At 42.6% G+C, this 27,028-nt stretch overlaps 1 protein-coding gene and 1 long non-coding RNA gene across 2 annotated transcripts in view; both read left to right on the plus strand.

Annotated features, from left to right (window-relative positions):
- ASZ1 (ankyrin repeat, SAM and basic leucine zipper domain containing 1) overlaps positions 1-27,028 on the plus strand; it is a 295,162-nt gene that overhangs the window by 115,897 nt on the left and 152,237 nt on the right. The window lies entirely within an intron of this gene.
- On the plus strand, positions 1,529-25,775 carry LOC115479256. The gene is made up of 3 exons (XR_003943637.1): positions 1,529-1,618; positions 18,855-18,863; positions 25,765-25,775. It is a non-coding gene; the product is annotated as an uncharacterized LOC115479256 (long non-coding RNA).

Consider the following 27,028-nt stretch of genomic DNA (forward strand, 5'->3'; position numbering starts at 1 on the left):
CCGTCGAGAGGTGGCTAAATGTTAGAGGTCAGTTGCGCTTCTGACGAAGGTGCAGCTTCGGAATGCCTTATGGGGTGCCTATTATGTTAGTAAGTTCAGAGGCGAGGGCACCTTGCTGCCTTTTAGAGGATTTGGCCACCCTTTCTTGCTTGGTATCAGGTAGTACCTCCCTAATCTGGTATCTTGATGCTTTCGTATCTTTGGTAAGGTTTTGATAACTGATCTCTTTTTCCTGTTTTGTTTTTAGTGGGTGTATTTACTGTACTACTTTACCCTATGTACTCCTTGCTGTTCACGTGGTACTAGTCTGGACAATGGTGGTGGGTGATGGGGGCGATAGTTCTGTTATCAGTTGTTTATTGTATACTTGCTGTTTGTTATTGGATTTGATAACATGACTCAATAAATATAAAGTTAAATATATAGTCGAGCAGTGTTGAAAACATGTTCCTAGTCATGTCCTAGTTGGGTAATATTGTAGATTTGTTTTCTAAAGTATATGAGTATGGTACACACTGCAGTTGGGGGTGAAGAAATAGTTTAGTGCTAGGCAACTCTGTTCCGTGAATTCCACAAATAGTCTGGCTTTTTGAGATATTCAAAATGAATATGTATATTCCACTGTATGCAAATGTCATTCTTTTTCATTTTGGAAATGCTGAAAACCAAATCTGGTTATGGTATTCGAGGACTAGGGTTGTCTACTCCTAATCTGGTCATTAGAAATACTTTGGCTTGTGTTCTACACTCACATACCATTAGAGCAAGTTGTAGAATTCATTCTCAATATGACTTCTGTTGTTAAGTAGTTAAAGATATTAAAAATAATAGTAACTAGTTGGTACAAATCTCTCTATTTTTAAAGCTTAAGGTGCTTTTCTTGTTCGAAATATGCTTCCTTTTGAAATCAGACTGGTAAATATTAGTTTCACTTCAGGAAGCAACAAATGAGAAGTATAATACTCTTATCCACAATTCAATCCAGATGAATTGGCACCAATATATTGTAACGGAAACTATTGTTTAAAATTTTAAAGAAAGACGAGGTGTCTGGAATGATTTACTATTTCAAGATCTGTGGAAATTTCTTAGGACTAGCCATGGATGCAATTCCTTTTTTCTGACGTTTGATGAAGGATATAGCAGGAGGCTCATGGTACATTTTGCCCTAAGCTCTGACGGATTGTTTTTGCATTTTTGTTTTTAGTAAAGCATGTAGGAGTCTGTTTCCTGTGAAGAAAAGGACAAAATAAATTAAAAGGAAAGACACAAAAGCAATTCATTCATTTGTTTTGGTAATATAAATAGAATATATTAATGCAACAAAAACATTTGAGCCAGAAGAGGTAGAGCTCTTTATTCAACAGAGAAGAAACCCATCAGCAGGTTCTGTGGCTTTCACAGAATCTGGCAAGAAAATACTAATCCAACTAGTTTCTGATTGGATCTCAATAGAAAGGGGCATGAAAACATGTCTGTTTTTACAAATTATAAACTAAAATATGATAACATAAGAATAGCCATAATGTGTCAGACTGATGGTCCATCTAGTTTAGTATCCTGCATCCAACAGTGGCCAGTCCAGGTCACAAGTACTCGGCAGAAGCCCAAAGAGCAAGTTTCCGTGCTACTGATCCCAGAAATAAGTAGTGTCTTCCCCGCATTTATCTTAAAAGCAGATTATGGACTTTTCCTCCAGGAACTTGTCCAAACCTTTTTTTTTTAAACCCAAATATTCTAACTGCTGTTACCATATCCTTCAGCGGCTTCATGGAGTGTCCCCTAGTCTTTGCACTTTTTGAGAGAGTAAACAATTGATTCATGTTTATTTGTTTTACTCCACTCAGGATTTTGCAGACATCTATCATACCCTCTCTCAGCCATCATTATTTCTAAGCTGAATAGCCCAAACCTGTTAAGCCTTTTCTCACTTGAGATGAGTGCCATCCCTTTAATCATTTTGGTTGCCCTTTGAATGTTTTGTAATTCTGTTATATCTTTCTTGAGGTATGGCAACCAGAATTATTTACAATACTTGAGGTGAAACTGCACCATGGAGTGATACAGAGACATTATAATAATCTTTGTCTTATTTTCTATTCCTTTCCTAATAATTTCTAGCATTCTGTGTGCCTTTTTGGTTGCCATTGCACACAGAGCAAAGATTTCAATGTATGGTCCATGATGACACCTAGATCTTTTTCTTGGGTGATGACTCCTAATATGGATCTTGGCATCAAGTAACTATGATTTGGATTACATAGTTACATAGTAGATGACAGCCTTGTACAGTTCATCCAGTGTGCTCAACAAGATAAACTTATAAGGTATGATGTGATACTACATTCTAGTATATTATGGTATAAGCATCTGAGCTAATAAACTTGATTATATTTGTGCAGTTCTTTGTTTTTATATATGATGTATAGTAGAAGATATCACTTAGACTGTGCAATCACAGCATTTTAGAAACAAAATGAGAGTTAAAAAGAAAAACTCTTTTATCACAGGAAAGAATGCCAATTAGGCTCATACTCATAAATGCAGTGAAGAAACCACAGCCCACATACAGCAAATACCTTGAAGGTTGTAACTGCCATTTCAAGCAGGTTACTTCATATGCCCTCATTTAGGATTGTAAATTGCTATTCTGTGCAATCTGCCTTTGGATGCCCAGTCTTTGTCTTATAAGGTCCTATTGCAATTTTTCGCAATCGTCTTCTGATTTAACAACTTTCAGTAACTATGTTATTGGCAGATTTAATTACAGTAGTTATTCCTATCTCTAAATAATTTAAAGAGCAGCGGTCCCAGCACATATCCCTGGAGAACGCCACTATCTTCTCTTCTCCATTAAGAATACTCACCATTTAACCCTACTCCGTTTTCTTTCTTTTAAGCAGCTCTTAATACACAATAGGACGTTACCTCCTATCCCATGACTTTGATTTCCTCAGGAGTCATTTATGAGATACTTTGTCAAATGCCTTGCACAATATCGACCGACTTACTTTTATCCACCTATTTATTCACCCCTTCAAAGAAATGTAGTAGATTGGTGAGACAAGATTTTCCTTTATTAAATCCATATTATAAGTAAAGCATTAAATCATGATCTATCATGTTAAAGGCTGCCAATAGATCAATTTGTAATGGCAACATTTGATGACTATGGGCTAATGAAGCCTTTAAGAAAGGCAGATTGTGGTAGAAATAATGTTGTAATTTTCTGAGTAGCTAGTTGACTTGCAACAATGCTCTTAACAATTTTCGTAAACAGAGGAATCCCTGCTATGGGTCGATAGATGGTTCTAATGCTGTTCACTGGGTTTGGGATTCGTCCCCACTAGTAAATATGACCCTTTACAGTTATGGATTGCATTCTTCCGATTTATTAGGAAACTACAATTGACAGTTTATTTTCTAGATAACCCGCCTACTATTGACATCTCTCTTATGAAACCTCCTTCCACATGGTACCCACCAGGAGCGATGGATCCAATTCTTCTTACATTCAGAAATTTAGTGTTGAGAGATTTGGATAACCACAATGCATTATCTCCTTCCTTAAATTTCCATACTAATTTGTCTAAGAAACAGTTTGAGGATTTACAATCACTGAGAGAATCTGAATCTCTGATTGTGATGAAGGCCGACAAGGGAGGAGCTACCGTGATACAGTCCAAAACACAGTATCATCAAGAAACGATTAATGTATCAGATACAAACATATATAAAAAAAAAATTGGATGTGTATCCAACTCAACAACTGCAAACCATTATAAAATCAGTGGTTGAACCAATTCACAAATGTGGCATGTTAACAAACAAGGTAACACAATATTTGAGTGAAATACGTCCAAGAACACCAAAAATTTATTTTGTACAGAAGATATACAAAACGTTGAATCTCCACCGGGTCATCCAATCATTTCCACCGGAAGTTCATTATTGGAACCCCTTTCTCAATTTTCGATACATTTCTACATCAAGAAGTAGTGAAAATACTGTCGTATCTGCAAGATAAAGGACGTTTTTTGAGGTTGCTTGAAGAATTGGGAGCTGTATCAGACACTACTTGGATGGCTAGTTTGGACATATCACTATACACAAAGATTCCCCAATTGGGAGCTTTGGAAGTTATTTCTGAAGTATTGACAGCACGACCTGCGCCCACGAGAATATCCACAGAGTTTTTATTACCTCTAGCAGATCTCGTTATTACAAAAAATTATTTCTAGTATAAGGGGCATAATCAACAACTACAGGATGTCGCCATGGGAGACACTAGCACCCTTGGTGGCCTCTCTTTTAGTGGCTCATTTTTTTTATACCCAGATGATATGTTTCAACGTTATTTTTTGGAAACTATTTTTGGATGACACATTCTTTTTTATGGCAAGGTACGGAGGAAGATATTTTAAGGTTTGTGGAGTGGATTAACACATTGGATACTAACCTACAATTCACAATTAAATACAATTTGAATTAGAATTTTTGGATGTTTTGGTACATAATGTGCATGAGAAGTTATATACTGTATATTGAAAACCAGTAGAGGGGAATAGTTTTCTACATTTTACCAATTACCATCTGTATCGGTTTTAAAAAAGTTTACCAGTTGTTGAAAGAACATTTTAAAGCACGAGGATATCCCAAAAAAGCGATATCGGACGCATATCTACGCTCCCAGTTTGCTCAAAGAGAATTACTTCTGCAAGTTGAACAAGTTGTCACCACTACTGAAGACACTTTAACATGTGTGCTGCCATTTTCCTCACAAGCAAACCAATTAGTTTGTATCATGAAACATTGGCAAGTACTTCAGTTATATCCTATATTTAAAGAATTTCCCATAATTGCCTATAAATGAGGACGTATAGTGGGTGAATTGCGCTCTCAACAGAGATATGAAGATAGTCCAGCAGACCCGTTACCTTGGAAATCATACACCATATGGCCATTGCCAGTGGTGTAAATTGGCTATAAGTGGATCCAGTTGGACTGATCCTCAAACTGGACATGTCATCAACACTCGTGTAGATACATGTGGCAGTGCCAAAGTAGTGTATGTCATTGAATGTCCATGCTCAATGGTATACATCGGACACACCAGTAGACCAGTCCGTTTAAGACTCAATGAACATAAATCTAAAATCACTACAAGGAACTTTAAGGCACTGTTATCGGGTGACAGGTTTTGGAACAAATAGAGATGGGGTGGGAGGATGGAAATAGTGAAAAGATTCTTAATTATAGGGAACAGCATTTGATATTTTTGTTACGATCAGTTACTCCAACCGGGTTGAAAACAGAGATTGAATGGACGTCACAACTTTAATTAGGGTTTGTGATTGGTGGAAAGGTTAAATAGCTGACTATAAGTTTGGAAAGAAAAACGCCAGCACGATCTTGACCGTAGGAGAAATTTCTTGGCAGGATGGCTGCTGAGGGGTAAGAATATACTACATGAAGTTTTCTGAAATATCACTTTATTAATTTTTAGGGGACATATCCTTGATAAAGCACATGGTGAAACATGAATTATGTCTGATGAACGTCCCCTGAGCCGACACAAAATAAGTTAAATATGTTTAAAAAAAAAAAAAAAAACGTTTAAACAACTCCATTGTTGAATAAATATGATTGAAAACATAACACTTTCTTCTTAAAAGATCATTGACGAACATGGTGCTTAAATCTCGATACGGTTGACCTATTCTCACCGAGTTTCACTGCTGAGGTCTTCTTGAAAACATATACATTAGTTCTGTTTGATTAATTCCAGCATTATTGGTGCAATCAATACATGTCACTGCATTAGTCTGTGGTGTGTTGTATGATTATAAGATTAACTTAGCTGGTTGTACTTTTGAAAAACAAAAGATTGTGCCCATTATTTGACAGATTAATCACAAGCTCATTCACTAAGAACAGAATGTACTGCATTAATTCTTGCCTGCCTGTGTGGTGGATTTATGGAACAGTCTCCCTGTAGAGATAGGATAGACAAACATGACAGCCACGATGGAAGTGGTACCCTGGGCGAGAGCGCACCTGAGACCTCTACAGTATTCCCTACTCCGGAGATGGTCTCCTATTTCTCAGGATTACCAATGCAGACTTACTTGGCTCCCTGCGGCCTGTCTCAGCATGGAGTGGTGGCTCTCGGACAGCATGCTGCGGCGAGGAATGCCGCTGACGCTCCCCGTTTGGTGCCTAGTGGTAACAGATGCCAGCCTGAAGGGCTGGGGCGCACACTGCAAGGGGAAGCATGCCCAGGGTCTATGGACACCCGAGGAGTCGGAGTGGTCCATCAACTGCCTAGAGTTGAAAGCGGTGTTTCAGGCGCTTCTGGCCTTTCAAGTGACCCTGGAAGGATTGGCTGTCAGAGTGATGTTGGACAACACGACAACGGTGGCCTATATAAATCGACAAGGCGGAACAAGGTGCAGAGCACTAGCCGCGCAGGCCGAACTGATTTGCCACTGGGCCGAGCTGCATCTTCAGTGTCTGTCGGCAGCTCATATTGCAGGTCAGAGCAATGTGCAGGCCGATTATCTGAGCAGGCATCAGATCGATCCAGCAGAATGGAATCTGGCAGACGAAGTATTCCTGCAGATCTGTGCCAAATGGGGCAAGCCCGTGATGGATCTAATGGCGACAAGTGCCAATACCAAAGTCCCGTGCTTCTTCAGCAGACGGAGAGATCCTCGCTCGGCAGGGTTGGATGCCTTGGCTCAACCCTGGCCTCCGGGTCTACTTTATGTGTTTCCCCCATGGCCCTTGATAGGGCGCCTGCTCTTGCGGATTCGGCTGCACCCAGGAGAAGTGGTCCTCATCGCCCCGGATTGGCCAAGGAGACCTTGGTATGCAGACCTCCGACAGATGCTCCTGGAGGCTCCTCTGCCGTTACCTCTGGTACCGAACCTGTTGACTCAGGGACCGGTAACCATGGAGGACGCCGGCCGCTTTGGTCTTACGGCATGGCTATTGAGAGGGCGCAATTGAGGGATAAAGGTTATTCCAATAAAGTTATTTCCACTCTCCTGCAAGCCTGCAAGCGGTCCACTTCCGCGGCTTATGCCAGGATTTGGTGCCTGTTTGAGTCTTGGTGTGCTTCCAGAGCCATTGTTCCAATGCGGGCTCCTGTCTCGCCGATTCTGGACTTTTTGCAGGAAGGTGTACAAAAAGGCTTGGCCTATAATTCCCTGCGGGTGCAGGTGGCAGCGTTGGCCTCCCTTCGTGGTAAGGTGGAAGGCGTGTCTTTGGCTGCTCACCCAGATGTGGCACGGTTTCATAGAGGGGTGCTTCGGCTCCGACCTCCAGTGCGAGCACCCTGTCCAGCTTGGAACCTGGGGCTAGTTTTGAAAACCCTGCAGGCATCTCCTTTTGAGCCGCTTCGGCGAGCATCGGAGAAAGACTTGACACTGAAGGCCGTTTTCTGGTGGCCATTACCTCGGCGAGACAGGTGTCAGAGCTCCAGGCGCTGTCCTGTAGAGACCCATTTCTGCAATTTTCAGAGTCCGGAGTCATGGTTCGGACCGTGCCTTCCTTTATGCCTAAGGTGGTTTCAGCCTTTCACTTAAACCAGCCTATTTTCTTGCCCTCTTTTTCAGAGGAAGAGTTTCCAAAATCTTTTGGGCAGCTGCACCTTTTGGATGTGCGCAGGACTCTGCTGCAGTATCTGCGAGTTACTAACTCTTTCAGGACTTCTGATCATCTGTTTGTTTTGCTATCCGGTTCTCGCAGAGGGTCTCCAGCGTCTAAAGCCACTGTTGCCCGCTGGCTCAAAGAAACTATCTTTTCAGCTTATCTGCTGGCCGGAAGGGTTCCGCCTGTAGCCTTTAAGGCACATTCTACTAGAGCGATTTCTTCCTCTTGGGCTGAAACTGGAGCACTCTCTCTTCAAGAGATATGCAGTGCAGCAACATGGGCTTCTAAGCTCTCCTTTGCCCGACATTACAGGCTGGATGTGGCTGCCAGGAGGGATGCGCGTTTTGGTGCACAAGTGCTAGAGCGTGGTGTGGCTTGTTCCCACCCTATCTAGGGATTGCTTTGTTACATCCCATACGTAATGGCTTCATCTGCTTGATGACAAGGAAGGGAAAATTATGTTCTTACCTTGATAATTTTCTTTCCTTTAGTCATAGCAGATGAAGCCATGAGCCCTCCCTGTATGATTGTCTGTATGCTGTGAATCTGTTTTTCAGGTTCTGTTCTAATTTCCTGAAGTTCCTTCCTTGGGAGAAAGTTGGAAAACAATCTTCAGGATTCATGTTCAGTTTAAATTTAGGAGGATGTGTTCATTCCCTCCAGGAGGTGCATGTGTTCCCCTCCAGTTCTATAAATAGGAGGATGTGTTCATTCCCTCCAGTGTGTTGGGAGGATGTGTGATTCCCTCCAGGAGGCGCGTGTGTTCCCCTCCACTTATACAATAAGGAGGATGAGTTTATTCCCTCCAGGAGGATGTGCATTCCCTCCTTTATGAGTTCATGCCCTTGTGATGGGCCATCGTTCGCTGTGAGGAAAGCTCTTGTGATTCCCATTGCGGTTTGCCATACTGCTTTGGAAGCTTCAAATACTGAAGAGGCAGTGGAGCTAGCTGGCCAAGAGGGCACTGTGAAAGTTTGAATGCTCTCTATCTCCCCTGCTGGTTGATGGACATAACCCATACGTAATGGCGTCATCTGCTATGACTAAAGGAAAGAAAATTACCAAGGTAAGAACCTAATTTTCCCTTTGTTTGCTTGGACTTCTGTGGGATTGTTTGGTTTTCTGGTTTTTGTTGTATTTTAGGGGGTCTTTTACTAAAAGTTAGCTCGAGTTATCTGCAGCAGGGTCTATTTTATTCCTATGGGCCCTGCTGCTGATAACTCAAGCTAGCCTTGAGTAAAAGATCCCCTTATTTTCTCATCATGTTTGTCCCAAATTCTCTAATTCTGTTTGTAGTGGTTGTTGTCCAGTTGTTATTTCCCATCATTCCTGTGTCGTCTTCTCTTGTTTCATTCCCTCACTACCCTAGTCTGACGTATTGATTTTTCCCTTTTAGCTCTTTTCTGCCTCTGTCCAAATTTCACCCTGTTTTCCATCCTTATACAGTACTTCTTTTTAGTTTTCAGCTACCTATCAATTTGCCATCACCTTCACTCATGCCCTAATGTTCTTGTTTTCCATCTCCTTCCTTCCCCTCCCTCCTATTCCCTTTTATCTGTGACCCATTACCACATTTCTACCCACTGTACTCACTATACTCCTGTTACTCATTTCCCTGCCACCTCTCACTTGGTCTCTCTCCCACATGGTTCCATCATCTCCAGTATCGCCCCGCCCCATGGTCCAGAATTTTTCCCTGTTTCCTGTTCTTCCCCCCCCCATGATCCACCAAGCTCTTCTCCTCTTTTCTCTTCCCTACTGCCTGTCCAGCATCTCTCCCTCTCTTCCCTCCCTGCTTCCTGTTGTCTAATATCTCTCCTTTCCACTCTCCCCTCCACTCTGAGGTCCAAAATCTCTTTCACTCACTCTCCTCTCTCCCTCTCATCTGGCATTTTCCCCCTTCTCTCAACCCCTTCTCCTCCTATGTCTACATTAAAACAGCTCTAGGGACCCCTGTGGTCTGGCAACTCCTCCCTTTTTCCCCTCCTGTCCCAGACTACCTTACAATGCATTTACAGAGCACAAACGTGTAGCAGCACCTTTGATAGGCTATGCCAACCTCTGACCCTTACCTCTGCCACATTTTGCCCCCTGTGATGCAACTTTCTGCTTCCACCTGCATGGAATACAGCAGAGGGAAAGGTTGGCATAGATGTCCTGTCAGAGTTTGTCATGCCAGTGTGCTCTGTAAAGAAAAAAATGCCTAGTAAGGGAGGGAGATGACTATGGGAGCCCCCTGGGGCTATATGGCCCAGGGCAGTTGCCCTGACCCCCTCCAATGCTGGCTCTATTTTCTGGTTGTTGCTTGGTATGCAGAATCTGGCTTGGGAGTTCGGTTTAATTGTTTATATATTTCTATTTTTAGTTTGTGATTACTTATACTTACAGAAATACATAAGTAATGCCACACTGGAAAAAGACCAAGGGTCCGTCGAGCCCAGCATCCTGTCAACGACAGCAGCGAATCCAGGCCAAGGGCACCTGGCGAGCTTCCCAAACGCACAAACATTCTATACATGTTATTCCTGGAATTGTGGATTTTTCCCAAGTCCATTTAGTAGCGGTCTATGGACTTGTCCTTTAGGAAACCGTCCAACCCCTTTTAAAACTCTGCTAAGCTAACCGCCTTCACCACTTTCTCCGGCAACGAATTCCAGAGTTTAATTACACTTTGGGTGGTGAAAGGTTTTCTCCGATTTGTTTTAAATTTACTACACTGTAGTTTCATCGCATGCCCCCTAGTCCTAGTATTTTTGGAAAGCGTGATCAGACGCTTCACATCCACCTGTTCCACTCCACTCATTATTTTATATACCTCTATCATGTCTCTCCTCAGCCGTCTCTTCTCCAAGCTGAAAAGCCCTAGCCTCCTTAGTCTTTCTTCATAGGGAAGTCGTCCCATCCCCGCTATCATTTTAGTCGCCCTTTGCTGCACCTTTTCCAATTCCACTATATCTTTCTTGAGATGCGGCGACCAGAATTGAACACAATACTCAAGGTGCGGTCGCACCATGGAGCGATATAACGGCATTATAACATCCTCACACCTGTTTTCCATACCTTTCCTAATAATACCCAACATTCTATTTGCTTTCCAAGCCACAGCAGCACACTGAACAGAAGGTTTCATTGTATTATCGACGACGACACCCAGATCCCTTTCTTGGTCCGTAACTCCTACTTGGAGAGGATATATCTGTAATGCATGTGTGAAAGAGACTAGGTATTCTGTTAGCATTGAATGTCTGTAGTAATCCAGCTTGTTTAATTTTCCAATAGGTGTACTGATGTTCTGTTAACCACAACAATATTTATAGTGTTATCTTTTCCTATGTAGGCCCTTGTATGGCTTCTAGAAGTTAGTGCTATTATAGTATGGTAGAATTGCTTTATCTGTCTTGAGTGACTTTTGTAAAGTTTTGTATTACTTCATAATATGCTTAATACTGGACTTTGGATTTGGACTTAGCATGTGGCATTCTCAGTAGTACCTATATGTGAATTATATTCAGTTTACAGTATGTATTTTCCTTTCCCTGGAGGGCTTACAATCGGTTTGTACCTGACACAATGCAGGGTTATTTGATTTGTACAAGATCTCAAGGAGTGACAGCTGGATTTGAACCCTGTCTTCCCTAGTAACTGAACAATATACTAAAGACTAGCATACCTAAAGCCTGATGATTGGCAACCTACCCAAAAAAATTGATAGGCAACTCATTTTATGGTTTCCTGTAACCACCGGATTGCTAGGACTGACTGGGATCCACATGTTAAAGTGCCTATGTATATTTTCAGAATATTGTAAATCCTGTTGTTTAATGCGGTTCATTTTGATTTTTATGGCACATAATTCCCTCAGTGTGCATATTACAATCAGTAATAACGTTTTTTTTTTTTTTGGGGGGGGGGGGGAGCAGTTATAGCTAGTATTTTTATCCATTTTGGAAAACATGATCTAGTTTTTCTTTTAATTCACTGATGAGCTGTGGACATACAAAGTGAATTAACATCTTACGTTAAATCCTGCTGTGGTTCTTATACTCTCCTCCTATGTCTCTTTATGTTTTAGGATTTTTAATACTGTACATTTATTTAAAGTACGTTTTCTGGCATTTCAGACTAACAAATATGACAACTTTATGAAATTACGTTTGGTGTCAGGCAAGCTTCAATGTGTGCCCCCAAAGAAAGGTTGAGAAGCACTGTTCTAAATGAAAGTATATTTACCTAATTTTGTGGTCTTATTTTGTGAGTGGTTTTCATTGGTGATAACTTTTCCATGAATTTTGCATCTGTTCCATTTTATAAGTTGGATTGGGTTAATTTTTTCCTGGTGTCAAATTATAAAATGAGTGTACAGCCTGACTGGTGTTCTGGTGATTGTCTTCTTAAAATATCTACCTATAGTTCTGTTAACTTCCCTTTTGATATGTAGAATTTTGTAATATTGTTTTCATAGTGTAGACATCACTCTTGTTATCAGTGGCAAAGCTGTGATCTGTGCAGGGTCATCTTGTAACTAATGAAAATTTTAAAAAATAATTATTCTGTTTTTCTCTTTCCTTAGAAATTTGGTTATACTCTTTTAGATAAGATAAAAGAGAATATGGAACTGTTAAATATATGGACAAAATTTCATAAACTAAAGTTAAATCAGGAAAAAAATCAAATTTATTTTAATTGGACATCTGGATGTTGGCGCTCTCAACTAGTTAAAATGAACTCTAAAACTTTCATTCTTTCTACTCGGATTCTGGGTGTTCAAGTAGGTAGCTTATTAACTATGAATGGTCAGGTAAATAAAGTAGTAACAACTTCATTTGCATTATTGAGGAAACTTAGGTTAGTTAAGAAATACCTTGAATCCCTATTATATAGACTTATTCCATCATTTCTGCTTTTACAAGTAGATTATTGCAACATTGTGTATTTAGGATGCTCAAAGACTATTATAAAGAAACTGCAGATGATACTCTTTCTTTTTTAAATATATTGGCTGCCCATAAAGGCGAGGCTAGAAATTAACATTTGTATGATCATTTTTAAGATTTTGTATGGTCAGTCTCACGCATATTTACAACCTATAGTAAGTTGATAGGAGGTAACATTCATAGTGTATTACTTCCTCCCGTTTCTTAGCCCTCACAGGAATGGGGGGAAGCACAGGAAAATAATAATAAGAAAGAGAACTTAGACTCCATTAGGTGCAGCCAGTAAATTACCTTTATTAGTATTTCACAGAGCCAAAAATACAAAATAGTTCTCTCCCTGGAGCAGGTTGCCAATCAGCAGTGCACATCCTGAAAGACAAGGTCTGCTCAGCTAATACTGCCCCGGACATCACATGTATACTGTTACAAGTTACATTTTCCCAGAAACCATGTGATTTCCCATAAACCAGAACCATTAGGTAGCCTTATACCATATATGGATTGGTTATGTATTCTATCAGTCTCTCCTGATGTTTGCACGTGCCCAGTCAATGGCCATTGGCGAGTCAGTTATCAGTATAGCGTGCAGTTAGTCACAGAGTAAAAAATTACATAGAACATTATCCTTGAGTCCTCTCTCTATTTCCCCAAATCTGAACCATTCTAGGCTCACTGTGTCCTCAGTCTGTTGTTCACTAAGGTTACATCATTATATCCAGTTTATATGAAAAGCCTAGTCTCAGCTCCAGCAAAGTCAGCAAAATGTGTATCCCTGAAGTGTCTGTTCTCAGCTCCTGAGAAAGCAGTACTATATGTTACATATGAGAACCAAACTGAGCCAAGTACAGGCCTTTGGCCTAGCCCTTAAGAACAGGCCAAGCATAGGAAGGCATATGCGGAATAAGATGTTGCTATGATATCTTTCAGGTTTTAAAATGAAATCTAGAAAAACTTGTCTTGTTTCATTTCATATTTAGCAGTAAAATCTTGGAACTCTTTGCTGTCTATAATAAGACAAATATGTAACTGTAGTACATTTCAGAGGGCAGTAAAAACTTTTCTATATCGAAAGTACCTCTTAACAAAAGGGGAATTATTGGAATTGGAAGTGGATGAATGTCTTAAGTAAAAGGAAGTTAGACTGTGTCACCTTGTGATATGGAAATTTAACTAAAACTGTATATTTCATGGATATTGCCCAAGTTCTCTCGTCATGTAATTTGCTTAGAACCTGAATTAGGAGATTGCGGACTATAAGAATTATTGTAATGTAGTAAATGTATAAGCTTAAGACATTTAAGCAAGTGAAGTGAAAAGATACCAGTAACTTTAATTCCACAGTGGATTTACAAGAAATCTTATGCTGCATATAACACATCTCATTTTAGTTTCTGGAGTCAGATCATAAAATGGGAAAACTACTCCAAAAAATGTGTTAATTTATGTATTTCATCAAACAAAATAGCCATGTTTTAAATATCTGCAATACTCACTTTTCATTCTAAGGTTTGGTAGAGCAGGTTTGACAAACCCCAGATGCCTAGGGCTTAGAGCACATGGATAGCAGTGGAGCAACATTGGTGCTGCAGAAAGGATTATGTGTATGGGGACCACATCAAAATGTCACTGGTAGCGGCCCTTAGCATCAGCTCTCTTCTACCTGACAAGCACATCTAAATCTCCTGCAAAGTGGCTGAAGCTTGTGTTTTTTGCTGCTGCTGCCCTGTCTGTCCTTGGCTGATCATCTGCTGGCACCCTACAGGTAGTTGTAATTAGAAATCAAGTAATGGTTCTGATGGGGGGCTTTAGATTAACAGGAAGGCAGGCTCTGGCCAGAGGCTGAGGCTGCTGGAGTGTGCATAAATAAATATTTCAGTCGTTCTTAAGTCTGTTTCTTAAATCCTAAGAAAAATTTGTCAAGGTATTTGATAAAGGAAATTTAATTTCTGTTAGGTCATGTTCCCTCTAAGGATCAAGTTGATGTGAGCAAAACGTTCACTTCTATTGCTCCCCATTCATGAGCATCACTCTTTTTTTAAAATAAAAAAGGGGGAGTGTAGAACTTTTGGAAACAGCAAGGAAGGGTCCTTTCACTGTCTTCCAGCTGCCTCCCTGTGTACATCTGTTACTGATAATATTATGCATACTGTACACACTCCAGGGAATTATGTAGCAAAAAAAAAAAAATCAAAATAATGCATGCCAAAATAATACAACATATTAAAACAGTATTATGGAAATATATGCAGGTGCTTTTAACACTTGGTTCTCTGTCAACCCTAGCTCCCCAGTCCAGCATCTTCAAGTTGGCCATGTGATATGCAACAGTACTATAACAAATACTGAAATTACAGGCAGCCATAGAATGATTTGCCTATCAATGTCTTTAATAGGTTGCCAAATTTTCACCAGGCGTCAGCTCTGCTAGCCTTTAGCTTGCTGTTGAGTTACCAACTTTAGAAACAGCTAATACAGATAATCTGCAATAGCTGAACCCAATGGTTAGAGCAGCAGGCTGAGAGCCAGGAAAGCCAGGGTTCAAATTCCACTGCCACTCTTTGAGATCTTGGACAAATCACTTAAACCTCTATTGCCCCAGGTACAAAACTTAGTGCCCTGTTTACTAAGCCACGATGTTGACGTGTAAACTTTTTATCGCGTGCTAGAGATACCCATAGGAATATAATGGGTGTCTCTATCACTAGCGCGGCTTAGTAAACAGGACCCTTAGATTGTTAAGCCTTCCAGGGACAGAAAATACCTCCTGTGCCTAATTATAACTTGCCTTGAGCTATTACTGAGAAAGGTATGATCTAAATCCAAAATCCAGTACCAGCCACACTGTGAAGTAATACAAACCATTACAAATTCCATTCAGGAATTACAAAGCAATTCCAACATACCATATTAACAGTAACTTCCACAAGTCACACAACAAGAACCTAGGAAAAGGTACCACTCTAGGTACACCAAAAACAGTGGTGGGCACTAAAATACCATTACACCTAAGGAAAAAGTAAAGAAATCAAATTTGCACAGAAAGAATAAAAATATTTTCTCAGGCTTTTTAATATCAATGAAATATACACTTTCCATCGTATGAGAATTAACCACCACACAGTATGATAATGTCAAGGTCTTTAACGTTAACTTTAGTACACAGTGTGTGTCCCACTATCTTATCAGTAGAAATATTTTCTGTGATATTAATCAAATTGTTGCATAGCTACCTTTACCTTTAAGTCAACAAAGGTTTTAGAAACGAACAAGCTTTTAACTTATGGTCTATCTTAAAATTCAAGAAAAGGGAATTAGCATAGACTATAATTTCAAGAATGGAATTCATGAGACAATAACACATTATTAAAAATGATTGGTCATTGATATATCATGTCTGCTGTTCATGGATGTTGAATTTATCCGAAGCCCCTGTTTTCCTGCAGCAGCTTGAGGTAGAATCTTCAGCAAGAAGTAGAAGATCATGCTGCACTGTTCTTGTGTTTCTGTGGCATTTTCTGCAACATGCTTTTATATATTTGTATATGTAAATAAATGGGAAAACATGTATAGCATGGCTCATGAAATTCTTTCTATTCCATGTAAATACACGTGTGTGCCTATACATGCATGTTTGTGTGGCATGTGAGTGTGCACTTCTGTGTATGATTAGGAGTTAAGGGAAAGGCATTTGGAAAGCTGTGATAACCTTAATCACAATGTTACAGTATGTATAGTGCAGTTAAACTGTACAGCGCTGCGTAACCCTAGTAGCGCTCTAGAAATGTTTAGTAGTAGTAGTTATAGGAACTGTTTCTTCCATAAAAATCTATTGACGTTTTTGAAGGGGGTTCATTTTATCTTCGGCCTCCTCCCAGATGCAGAAACTTTACTACTGCGGCACAAACTCTCTCCAAATCATTACGTCATTTCCTCTGACTTGAGCTTCCTTCCCGTTGACTGGATGTAACCTACAGTGATTACAGGTAGGGCAGGCTTACTCTAGAGTTGCACAGGGACAGAAATTTCACCCATCACCGCCCGCCCCCACTGGAATCTAACCCATACCCTACCCGTACCCGCTAAGATCCATTCTCTGAGGACAAGCAGGCCTATAATTCTCACATGTGGGTAACACGGTTTGTGTTGCCCGTTCCTGAGCTTGAAATAACCTTTACAGAGCTCTTTGGAGTGCGAGTCATGTTCCACTGCGCATGTGCGAATGCCTTCCCGCCCACCGTGAAAGTACAGGACCAACAGCTCTCTTTTTTCCATAGTGAGTATGTTTTTAGCCTAGTGGTTAGTGCAGTGGACTTTGATCCTGGGGAACTGAGTTTGATTCCCACTGCAGCTCCCTGTGACTCTGAGCAAGTCGCTTAACCCTCCATTGCCCCTGGTACAAAATAAGTACCTGAATATATGTAAACCGCTTTGAATGTAGTTGCAAAAACCTCAGGCTGTATATGAAGTCCCATTTCCCTTTCCCTTCCTTTTTTTTCTCCATTCCTCACAGCTGCCGGTTTGGTTGGTCAGAGTTTATGTGCCTTCTCCGTCTCTCTCTTGTCTTTTGATGCTCTGTGCCTTGTTCTGAGTATTTTTCTTCCCTTCCCTTCCCTTCTGTTTTAGGTTATGTTTCCCCATTTTAAGTTTTCTTCATTTTTACCACGCTCAGTAGGCTGCACTTAAGCCTGAGCTTTGGTCGGGTTCTTCCCTTCATTTTTCTCTGGTGCTTTGTCCTTTTTCGGCACCATTGAGTATTTTGATTTAGCCGTGGCTGTTTTTCCTTCCATGTCATTAAAACTTCCTAGTGGCTTTAAGTGCTGTAGCTGGTGCAGTAGGGCCATCTGTGGCAAAGACACCCATTCTTGGTGTCTTCAGTGTTTTGGGCATGAACATACCCCTAACTGTGTTCTGTGTCTTTTTGTATGAAGAAGAAAACCCAGTTAGTAAGAGGCTCAAAGAGAAAAATTTTGGAACCAGTTTCGAAGCCTTGGTGTCAGTGTCTGTATCGACATCGGGAGTTGCATCGGATGCGTCTGTCTGTATTGCTACGAGACCCATACACTGGGAGTAACCGTGCATCAAGTGGATCTCTACCTGCCTCGATGCTGGCCACTATGCAGGTCCACAGGACTGGTCAGCATCAGACCTGACCTCGAGACGACATGAGGATTTGGCGTCCTTGTCAGCACTGAGGAGCGCCTTTGCTCGCCATCAAAAGAAGCATTGGCATCAATCACCCTTGACGCATGGTGTGTAGGGGTATTTCCCTGTGATCTTACCTGAGCTAGTCTTGGTTCGTACAAGCCTAATTCATCATAATACAGCAAGATGGAGCCTATGACCTCTGACCAGAAACTTTTCTGTGTCAGCAAGATCCAACTTTTCAGCTTGTGGAAAATCACTGGCAGGCTTACTAAAGACAAGAACATTCTGTGTTCCAACCACCCCCTTCTATCACCTTGAGAACGGAGTCAGACCCATGGCACCAGAAGTTATCACTCCAAGGTCACAAACAAAGAACTCTTCTTGCCCATGTACTGAGCTGGACGAGATCATGATTGGTCCATGCTATCACCTGACCGGGGTCTAAGAAAGCGGGAAGAGAAGAAGATTATTCAGTAGTCGTCGTTGGGGACCATCGGAAGCGGGGTAACTTGGAAGAAGACCTGAGAAACACAGCCAGGCTCGGGGTGAGCCAGAGACTGTTTGGTACCAACCTTGTGACCTGCATAATTGGTGAAAATACCATGTGGCAGATATATTGGCTCTGAGAAACAACACGGAGAGATGGACACCTGCTTTCTGCAGAGAGACCTACACTTACATCTAAGACAGACTCGCTGGGAAAATCTGCTCCGGTCTCATCGGAAGTCTGCATAAGGATAGCGGTGAGGTCACTGTGATTTACTTCCTAGTCTGGGGTTACTGAGTGGTAGTTATCTAAGAAAGATTGGTTCATGTCAGCTCGTGGTCAGGGAATATGCTGCTAACTTATATTTTTCATAAGAGGTAGTATCAGTTCTTTTAGAGATCAGGTTGTGTAATTTACCTAGTGTTCTAATAAGAGTCATTGTGTATAGTCTAGTGACAATATATTTTGTAGTTATCTGATCAGCAGGAGTTCTATTTTTGTATTGCTAAGCTTGTGCAGAGTGCTATATTTGTATCTTATCTATATTTTCTTACCTCTAATAAAAGTAATATATATCACTGTGGCTTTGGTTTCACTTCTCTAACGGGACAGACCTGGCGAGGTACCAGAAGCAAGGTTCCGTATAATATTCCCCTAGGCTGAGCTAGGAACCTTGGAATAAATAACCTGTGGGGAATTGTTTTCCGATAAGTTATTTATTTACACCTACAGGTGCCGGGAGCTCCAGGGCTCAGAAAGATTCCCTGGTACCTGAGAAGCTTCGGGAGGACCGTTCCCCCCCCCCCCCCCCCCCCCCCCATACAAGAGATGCCAGTCTTCATTCAACCATATACCGGATTCAGTCTTCCCCTGAGTTTGATAGGCCCCAATTACCTCATTATTCCCTGGTGGTGGAATCTGTACTCGAAAGAGCTAGGAGTTCTAGGGACTATGCTTCAACACTTCCTGGCAGAGAAGCTAGAACTCTGAATTGAGTGGAAGATGTATCAGGCCTCTATGATCTTCTCCCATATTCAATCGAACCAGCTGTAAATGAGCCTGTACGTGCTGTCCTTTCTGAGTAGTAAGTCTGTTTTGGTGGACTCTCTTCCACCGGAGCAGGCCGAATCTGTTCGCCAGCTGGTCAAGCATCAGAAGGTGTGTTGTAAGTTCTTGTCTAGGGGCATCTACGACACTTTTGATGTGGCTTCCAGGATCTCTGCTCAGAGTATAATGATGCGCAGATTCTTATGGCTATGTTTCTCTGACTTGGACCCTATGGTCCAGCAGAAGTTTGTGGATACTACGTGCCGGGGGTAATCTTTTTGGAGTGAAGGTGGAGGAGGTCACTGACCTCATCAAGAAGCACACTGATACCATCAATACCCTCTCTCGCCAGGTGCCAACTGCAGCTACCTCCATATCTAGGAAGTTTTTCAGCAAGTTGGAGAGTTGCCTTTACTACTCAGAGGCATAGGTACGCCACTTCACGCCAGCCTCATCAGGCTCTTCCCCATTGCGCTCATTCTTGTCAACAGCAAGCGCCTAAGACATCTCCCCAGTCAAAGCAAGGGGCGAGCTTTTGACTGGCTTCAGCAGAGTATAAACAGAACAAAGTGGAGGAAAAGTTTCTCACACAAACGTGAGCAACGAACAACAAAGTGAGGAGGACTCAAGGAGGATGTCAAAAAACTCTTTAATTCTAACAAGCATAAAAGTGACCCGACACGGCCGTGTTTTGGCACCAAAGGCCTGCCTCAGGGGTCAAATGGATCTCTTATATTTGTGGCAACAAAACCATACAAGAGAAGAAATCAGTCATGGCTGTCGAACTGCTGTGTTATGTAAGTAAAAACATCAGATGACAACTAAAATTTCTGCCTTGCTAGAAAGATGCTGTGATACGACCGCTGTCAAACCAGCGACTTTCAGTGACGGCAGTCGTATCGCAGCATCTTTCTACTAAGGCAGTATTTTTAGTTGCCATCTGATGTTTTTACAACACAGCGGTCGAGCCTGTTCCACCAGGGGAAGAAGGGAAGGGATTCTATTCCAGGTACTTCGTGCAAAAGAAAATGGGGAATGCGTCCCATCTTAGACCTAAGGGCCCTGAACAAATTCTTGGTCAAAGAAAAGTTCAGGATGGTTTCCCTGGGTACATTCTCCCCATGATTCAGGAAAATGATTGGCTATGCTCTCTGGATTTAAAGGATGCTTACACCCATATCCCAATACTTCCAGATCACAGGAAGTATCTCCGAATTTGGCTGGGGATGCAACACTTTCAGTACCGCATGTTACCTTTCGACTTTGCGTCAGCTCCCAGGGTCTTCACCAAGTGACTTACAGTAGTTGCACTGTCACTACGCAGACTGGGAGACCATGTGTTCTGTATCCGGACGATTGGCTGGTGAAGAGCACGTTGAAGGATGGTGCTCAGGAGTCCGTGCAGAGGGTTATTCGGGTGTTAGAACTAGGGTTTGTTTTAAACTACCCCAAGTCCCATCTGCTCTCTGTCCAACAATTGGAGTTCATTGGGGCCCTGCTGGATACAGACTGAGCTCAAGCATTTGTCCGTGTGACACAGGTAGATACTCTTATCGCTCTGGCCACTCAAGTTCCAGACAGTCAGCAGGTCACGGCTCAGCAGATGTTTAGGTTGTTGGGCCACATGGTCTCCACTGTCCATGTATGACACCCATGGCACATCATAACATGAGAACTTCCCAGTGATGCCAGGCCACGTGGAACCTGGAGGATGTTATCCGAGTGTCCCCGGAGCCGGTACATTCTCTGCTTTGGTGGACGGTTCGATCCAATTTGACTCTGAGACTCCCAGTCCACATCCTCAGTTCAGAAATGTGCTGATGACACGTGCATCCTATCTGGGGTGGGGAGCTCATTTAGATGGGCTTCACACTGAACTTGCATGGTCAGCCCAGGAGACAGATCTTCACATCAGTCTTCTGGAGCTGCGGTCTCCTCAAGGTCACTTATCTGGCAGGCAAGTCCAGCAGCCTGGCCGATAGACTGTGGAGAATCATGCAACTGAGTGGGTGCTCAATTTGGTCATATGCATCCTATCTGGGATGGTGAGCTCATTTAGATGGGCTTCAAACTCAAGATGTGCATGATCAGCCCAGGAGACAGATGTTCACATCAACCTTCTGGAGCTGCGGGTGATCTGGAACGCTCTAAAGGCTTTCAGAGATTGGCTGATCAACCAAATTGTGCTAATTGAAACAGACATTAGGTTGCAATGTACTACACTAACAAGCAGGGGAGCACTGGATCACGCACTTTGTCAGGAGGCCGTCCGGATGTGGCATTGAGCTGTCTGTCACGGAATGCGCCTCAAGGCCACTTATCTAGTAGGCAAGTCCAACAGCCTGGCCAACTGTGGAGAATCATGCAACTGCATGAGTGGTTGCTCAACATGGGCATTGTCCGCAAGCTCTTCCGAGTGTGGGGCACCCCGTCAGTGGATCTCTTTGCTACTCAACTCAATCACAAAGTCCCTCAGTTATGTTCCAGGCTCCAGGCCCACGACAGACTATTGTTGGATGCCTTCCTCCTTCATTGGGGGAGCGGTCTTCTGTATGCGTATCCTCCTATACCTTAGTGGGGAAGACTTTGCTGAAACTCAGGCAAGACCATTGGACCATGATTCTGATCGCTCCTTATTGGCCCCAGCAGATCTGGTTCCTCCTTCTTCTGCAGTTATCTATCATATCCACTACCTCAATGCAAGCGGCGTCCTCGGGCTGCGCGTGGTCCCGTCGTCACGCACACTTGACTGGCACTGCCTGAGCCATGTGTGTGTAGTCCTCTCTGTTCAGAGAGCGGTGGTTGCAGGCTCCTTAATTGCTTTGCTTCCATGCACCTGTTTCTTCTCTCTCTCGCTTCCAGGCTCCTTGATTGCTTTGCTTCCACCCACCTGGGTCTGCTCTTCCTCTGCCTGGCTTCCCTTCTCTCCTATTGATCTTCCAGTTCCTCCTTCCCCTGCTTTTGTTCTATAGCTGTGCCCCTTCTCCCTGCTGATGTCAGACGCCAGCACTTTATCAGCTGAGCTCTCCCTAGACTCCATGCTTTGGCTTCTACTTTGGTAGGTGTTTCTAACTCTGTAGTCTGCTTCTTGTCTACTGGTCCCTCATTGCTGACTTTGCCTGTACCTGGCTTACCCTTCTTCCTGCCGCCTGCCTATTGACATTCGCCTGTACCTGGATTACTCTTACCTGCTGCCTGGATTACTCTCTTGCCTGCTGCCTGCCTATTGACTTTTGCCTGTGCCTGGATTACTCTCTTGCCTGCCTACTGACTTTGCCTGTGCCTGGATTACTCTCTTGCCTGCCGCCTGCCTACTGACTTTTGCCTGTGCCTGGATTACTCTCTTGCCTGCCGCCTGCCTACTGACTTTTGCCTGTACCTGGATTACTCTCTTGCCTGCCGCCTGCCTACTGATTTCCGCTTGTACCTGGATTACTCTCTTGACCTGCTGCCTGCCTGGCCGATACATTCTTCACCCCGCTTCCACCTCCGTCCCGTAAGTCCTGCAGGCCGCCCGCACCTAGGGGCTCAACCTCTGGGGAACGGCGGTCAATGCAGGTGAAACCCAGGGTTGTCCAGCTGCCAAGCAGAACCTGTTCCGAGTATCAGGCTCAGCAGCGCTGTACTTGGTACAAGAACTCACAAGTCTCACATTATTCTCCGAAGAACTGTGGCGATTGTTTTCTGACCCTCATCAAGCAGAACGAGGAATCTCTTCTGCATCCCAACCTCCAGTCTGAACCTCACAGCCTGATTGTTGAGAGCTTACAGTTTGCTTTCATGCATCTTCCAGAGGGTGTCTCCGAAGTCTTGCTGGCTTCCAGGAATGATTCCACTAAGACATGTTACTCTTTCAAATTGAGGAGGTTTGCTGTCTGGTGTGAGGGCAAGACCCTAGATTCCATTTCCTGTCCTACACAGACCCCTGCTTGAATACCTTCTATACCTTTCTGAGTGTGGCCTCAAGACCAACTCTGAGTTCACCTCAATGCAATTAGTTCTTGCCATCATCATGTCAAGGGTAAGCGCATCTCTGGGCAGCTTCTTCATGAGAGGTTTGTTATTGACAAAGCCCCCTTTCAAACCTCCACCTATGTCATGGGACCTCAATGTCATTTTTACCCAGCTGATGAAAGCTCCTTTTGAGCCACTTGATTTCTGTCATCTGAAATACTTGACCTGGCAGGTTATATTTTTGGTGGCTTTTACTTCAACTTGCAGATTCAGTGAGCTCAGGCCCCAGTGGTGGATGCACCTTATACCAAATTTCGTCACAACAGAGTAGTCTTCCGCATGCACCCTAAGTTGCTACCTAAAATTATATCGGAGCTCCTTCTGATCCAGTCGATAGTCTTGCCAACATTCATTCCCCAACCTCATACCCATCCTGGTGAGAGCGCACTGCACACCTTGGACTGCAAGCGAGCATTGGCCTTTTACTTGGAATGGACTAGGCCCCACAAACAGTCCACCCAGATTTTTGTTTCTTTTGATCCCAACAGTACAGGGGTCGCCATTGGGAAACGCACAATCTCTAATTGGCTGTCAGATTGCATTTCTTTCACTTTAACGCCCAGGCTGGGTTAATGCTTGAAGCTCACAATTTCAGAGCCATGGCTGTGTTGGTAGCCCACTTGGTCAGCCTCCATCAAAGAAATTTGCAAGGCGGCATTGTGGTCCACACATTCACTTCTCATTATTGCCTTGAGTAGGATGCCAAACACGACTCAGTTTAGACGGACAGATTTGTTTGGGGTCTAGAATCCAACTCCACCCTCCTAGCCCCGTTTTGTTCTGTTTCAGGCTGCACTCTCACTCAGTTTGTATATAGTTTCAGGTTAATCTATATTTTGCCCTTGCCGTTGTGAGAACCAATTGACCAATAGTGGTTGTTTTCGGTGAGCCTGGTAGCTATTCCTACATGTGAGAATTACAGGCCTGCTTGTCATTGGAGTAAGCAAGGATACTTATCTGTAACAGGTATTCTTTGTATAGAACAGACCTTATAGTCTCTCATACCCTCCTGCCTCCCTTTAGAGTTGTCTCCTCCTTATAGTATGTTATAGTATTGTACTGGTAGACCCGCCCTCTCGCATTGGAGATAGGAAGGCAGTCATACGTGCGCAGTGGAGCATTACACTCCAAAGAGCTCTGTAAAGCTTGTTTCAAGTTCCAATCTGGAGAAGGTATTCTCCGAGGCCTGCTGTCCTCAGAGAATACCTGCTACAGATAAGTATCTTTGCTTTCCATCCCACCCATTCCCGCAATTAATCTTCCCCTTCCTCACTCATACCCACAAGTGTCGATGCTATTACTTACTTGCTGCCCTCCGTTCTTTCCCAACCTCAACAGCTTCCCACGTTTTTTTGAGTGATACTATTCAACCAATGCGTGTTCCAAGCCTCATTCTGGGCCTCCAGTTGCCTCTTTCAGTGCATTCTTAAGCCTCATTCTGGTGTCACTAGAGATTTTGTCTGTACTCCTGTAGGAATCTTTCTTCTATCCTACAGGTTCCATGAGATTCTGACAATCCCCATTCATGTGCAGCTGTCTAGGTCACTCACAGTGGGTGAGGTGAGGAGAAGTAGAGGTTTTAAACTCATTTAAATGTTACATTACTACTTACATTCCGCGAATAACCCCAAATGGAGTTCACTGAGGATAACAGATTTAAAAAACAGGCAAGCTTACACACAATATCAGATATAAAATCATTATTATTCCATTGCTTACAGAGAATTACAAACCATTTAAAATAGAAATTTCTTAAAGAGAAATGTTTTCAAAGCTTTTCAAAAGACCAAATCTTGTATATTACTCAACTGAAGAGGGAGTTCCAGATAGCTAGTGCTTGGTCTAAAAGACTAGCAGAGAATATAGACTTGTCATTCCCCTAGGATTAGGAAAGTGAAGCTGGACATTGTCACGAGGACCTCTTTTTAACAGTTGTCTGGGCCCAGTTTACTAGATCAGGAGCTAACCCATGCAGAATCTTAAAAATCAATATGCAAATTTTGAACTGGATACGTGCCTCTGCCAGCAGCCAGTGAAGCCCCACCAACATAGTCACTCTATCATATTTATGGGCACAGAGAATCAAACGAGCTGGTATGTTCGGAACTGTTTGTATTTTGTTTAGAAGATTCTTTTGACAGCCAGTGTAAATACTATTACTATAGGATAGACAGAAGTAAACTCAGAAGTAAACGAAATGTGAGTATCCAGCAAATTGCGAATTCCCCTAAGGTTTCTCATCAACATAAAGATTTCTTAAGAGCAACCTGTGCTTCAAGTGTAAGGGAACGAGATAATGACACCTAAGACCTTAATAGCGTCTTCAGAGTGGAAATATTGACCACTAAGTTTCAATATATCATCATTCCAAATATCGTCTGTTTGCCCTAAGTAAAGAAACTTAGTTTTGACCTTATTGGGTTTTAAGGAATGACTGTTTATCCACATTTTGAGAGAGAGAATGCATTTTATTTATCCTAGATGCTAGCAATAGGAAGTAAAATCTTTGTCAGCATAACTAAAGATATTAAATCCAGTGGTACTTAATACCTGGTCTAAAGAGGACATCAGAATATTAAACACCATAGGTGCTAAAGGGGGGAGACCTGGGGAACCCCACAACTAGCAGACCATGGCTCAGAAAAGGGCCCATGGAATTTCACTCTGTACATCCTAGAGATGAGGAAACCCTCCAACCCTAAAAGTGCATTGCCACTTATACCAGGATTATCAAATATTCAGTATTAGGTGATGATCCACAGGTCAATTGCACTCGAAAGATCAAATTGAAGGTCATAGTTTTATGACCTTTACCTAATATCATTCTTCCTTCAGCTATCAATGCACTAAGCACTGTTTTGGTGCTATAATATCTACAAAAAACCAAACTGCGAGTAGTGCAGTATGTTAAACTTATCCAAAAAATGATTCATTTGAGCAGTCACCAACATCTCCATCAATTTAACAAAAAAAGTAATGGATCACGGGATCCAAGATGGCCGCACATACCTGAGAGCAGTAGTAGTCGTCCTCCTTACTCTCAAATTATGCCTAAAAGACGAGGCAGAGTAGCAGACTGAGCCCCCCCTGCTGCCAGTTTCCCCAGTCATCTGTCTGATGGATCAATATGCAAAGACCCAGGGGGCTGGAGGATAAGTCGGGAGCGGTTCCATTGTGGATGCCAGCTTGATGGAGGAACGTTCGACATCCTCTGGGCTCGAGATGACGCTGAGCCCTGACAACAGAGCTCCTCCCTCGCAACACGCAAGGCTTCAGCTCTCCCCTTCAGGAGTCGACGGGGCCGCCGCCAGGAAGCAGGTTAGGCCCCGGATCGAGTGGGGCTTTACTACATTGGGGTGAGACAGGAGGAGAAGGACAACTAGCACCCTCCCGAGAGAACGAGCCTGTGGGATTGGAGGCAGGTGAACAAAGTGCTGAACATGAGAGGGTAGCTGAATCAACGCTGACAATCCCTTCAGAAATCTTTATAAAACTGGCAGAGGTAACTTTAGATTCATTATGGGTTTTAATTTCCCAATTAGGACACACTTTTCTTACACAAGTTAACAATGTTACACAGAAAGTCTTCCAGATTGAGCAGAGACTGGAGAAAAATGAGACTGAAATTAAATCCTTAACTGAACGTGTGGAATGAGTTGAAAGGAACATATCAAATATAGAAAATGTACTAAAATCATTGATTAAAGATTTATCTAATTTAAGGAATAAATCTGAAATATTTGAA

This window comes from Microcaecilia unicolor, chromosome 10 (genome assembly GCF_901765095.1).
Source record: "Microcaecilia unicolor chromosome 10, aMicUni1.1, whole genome shotgun sequence".
Taxonomy (NCBI): domain Eukaryota; kingdom Metazoa; phylum Chordata; class Amphibia; order Gymnophiona; family Siphonopidae; genus Microcaecilia; species Microcaecilia unicolor.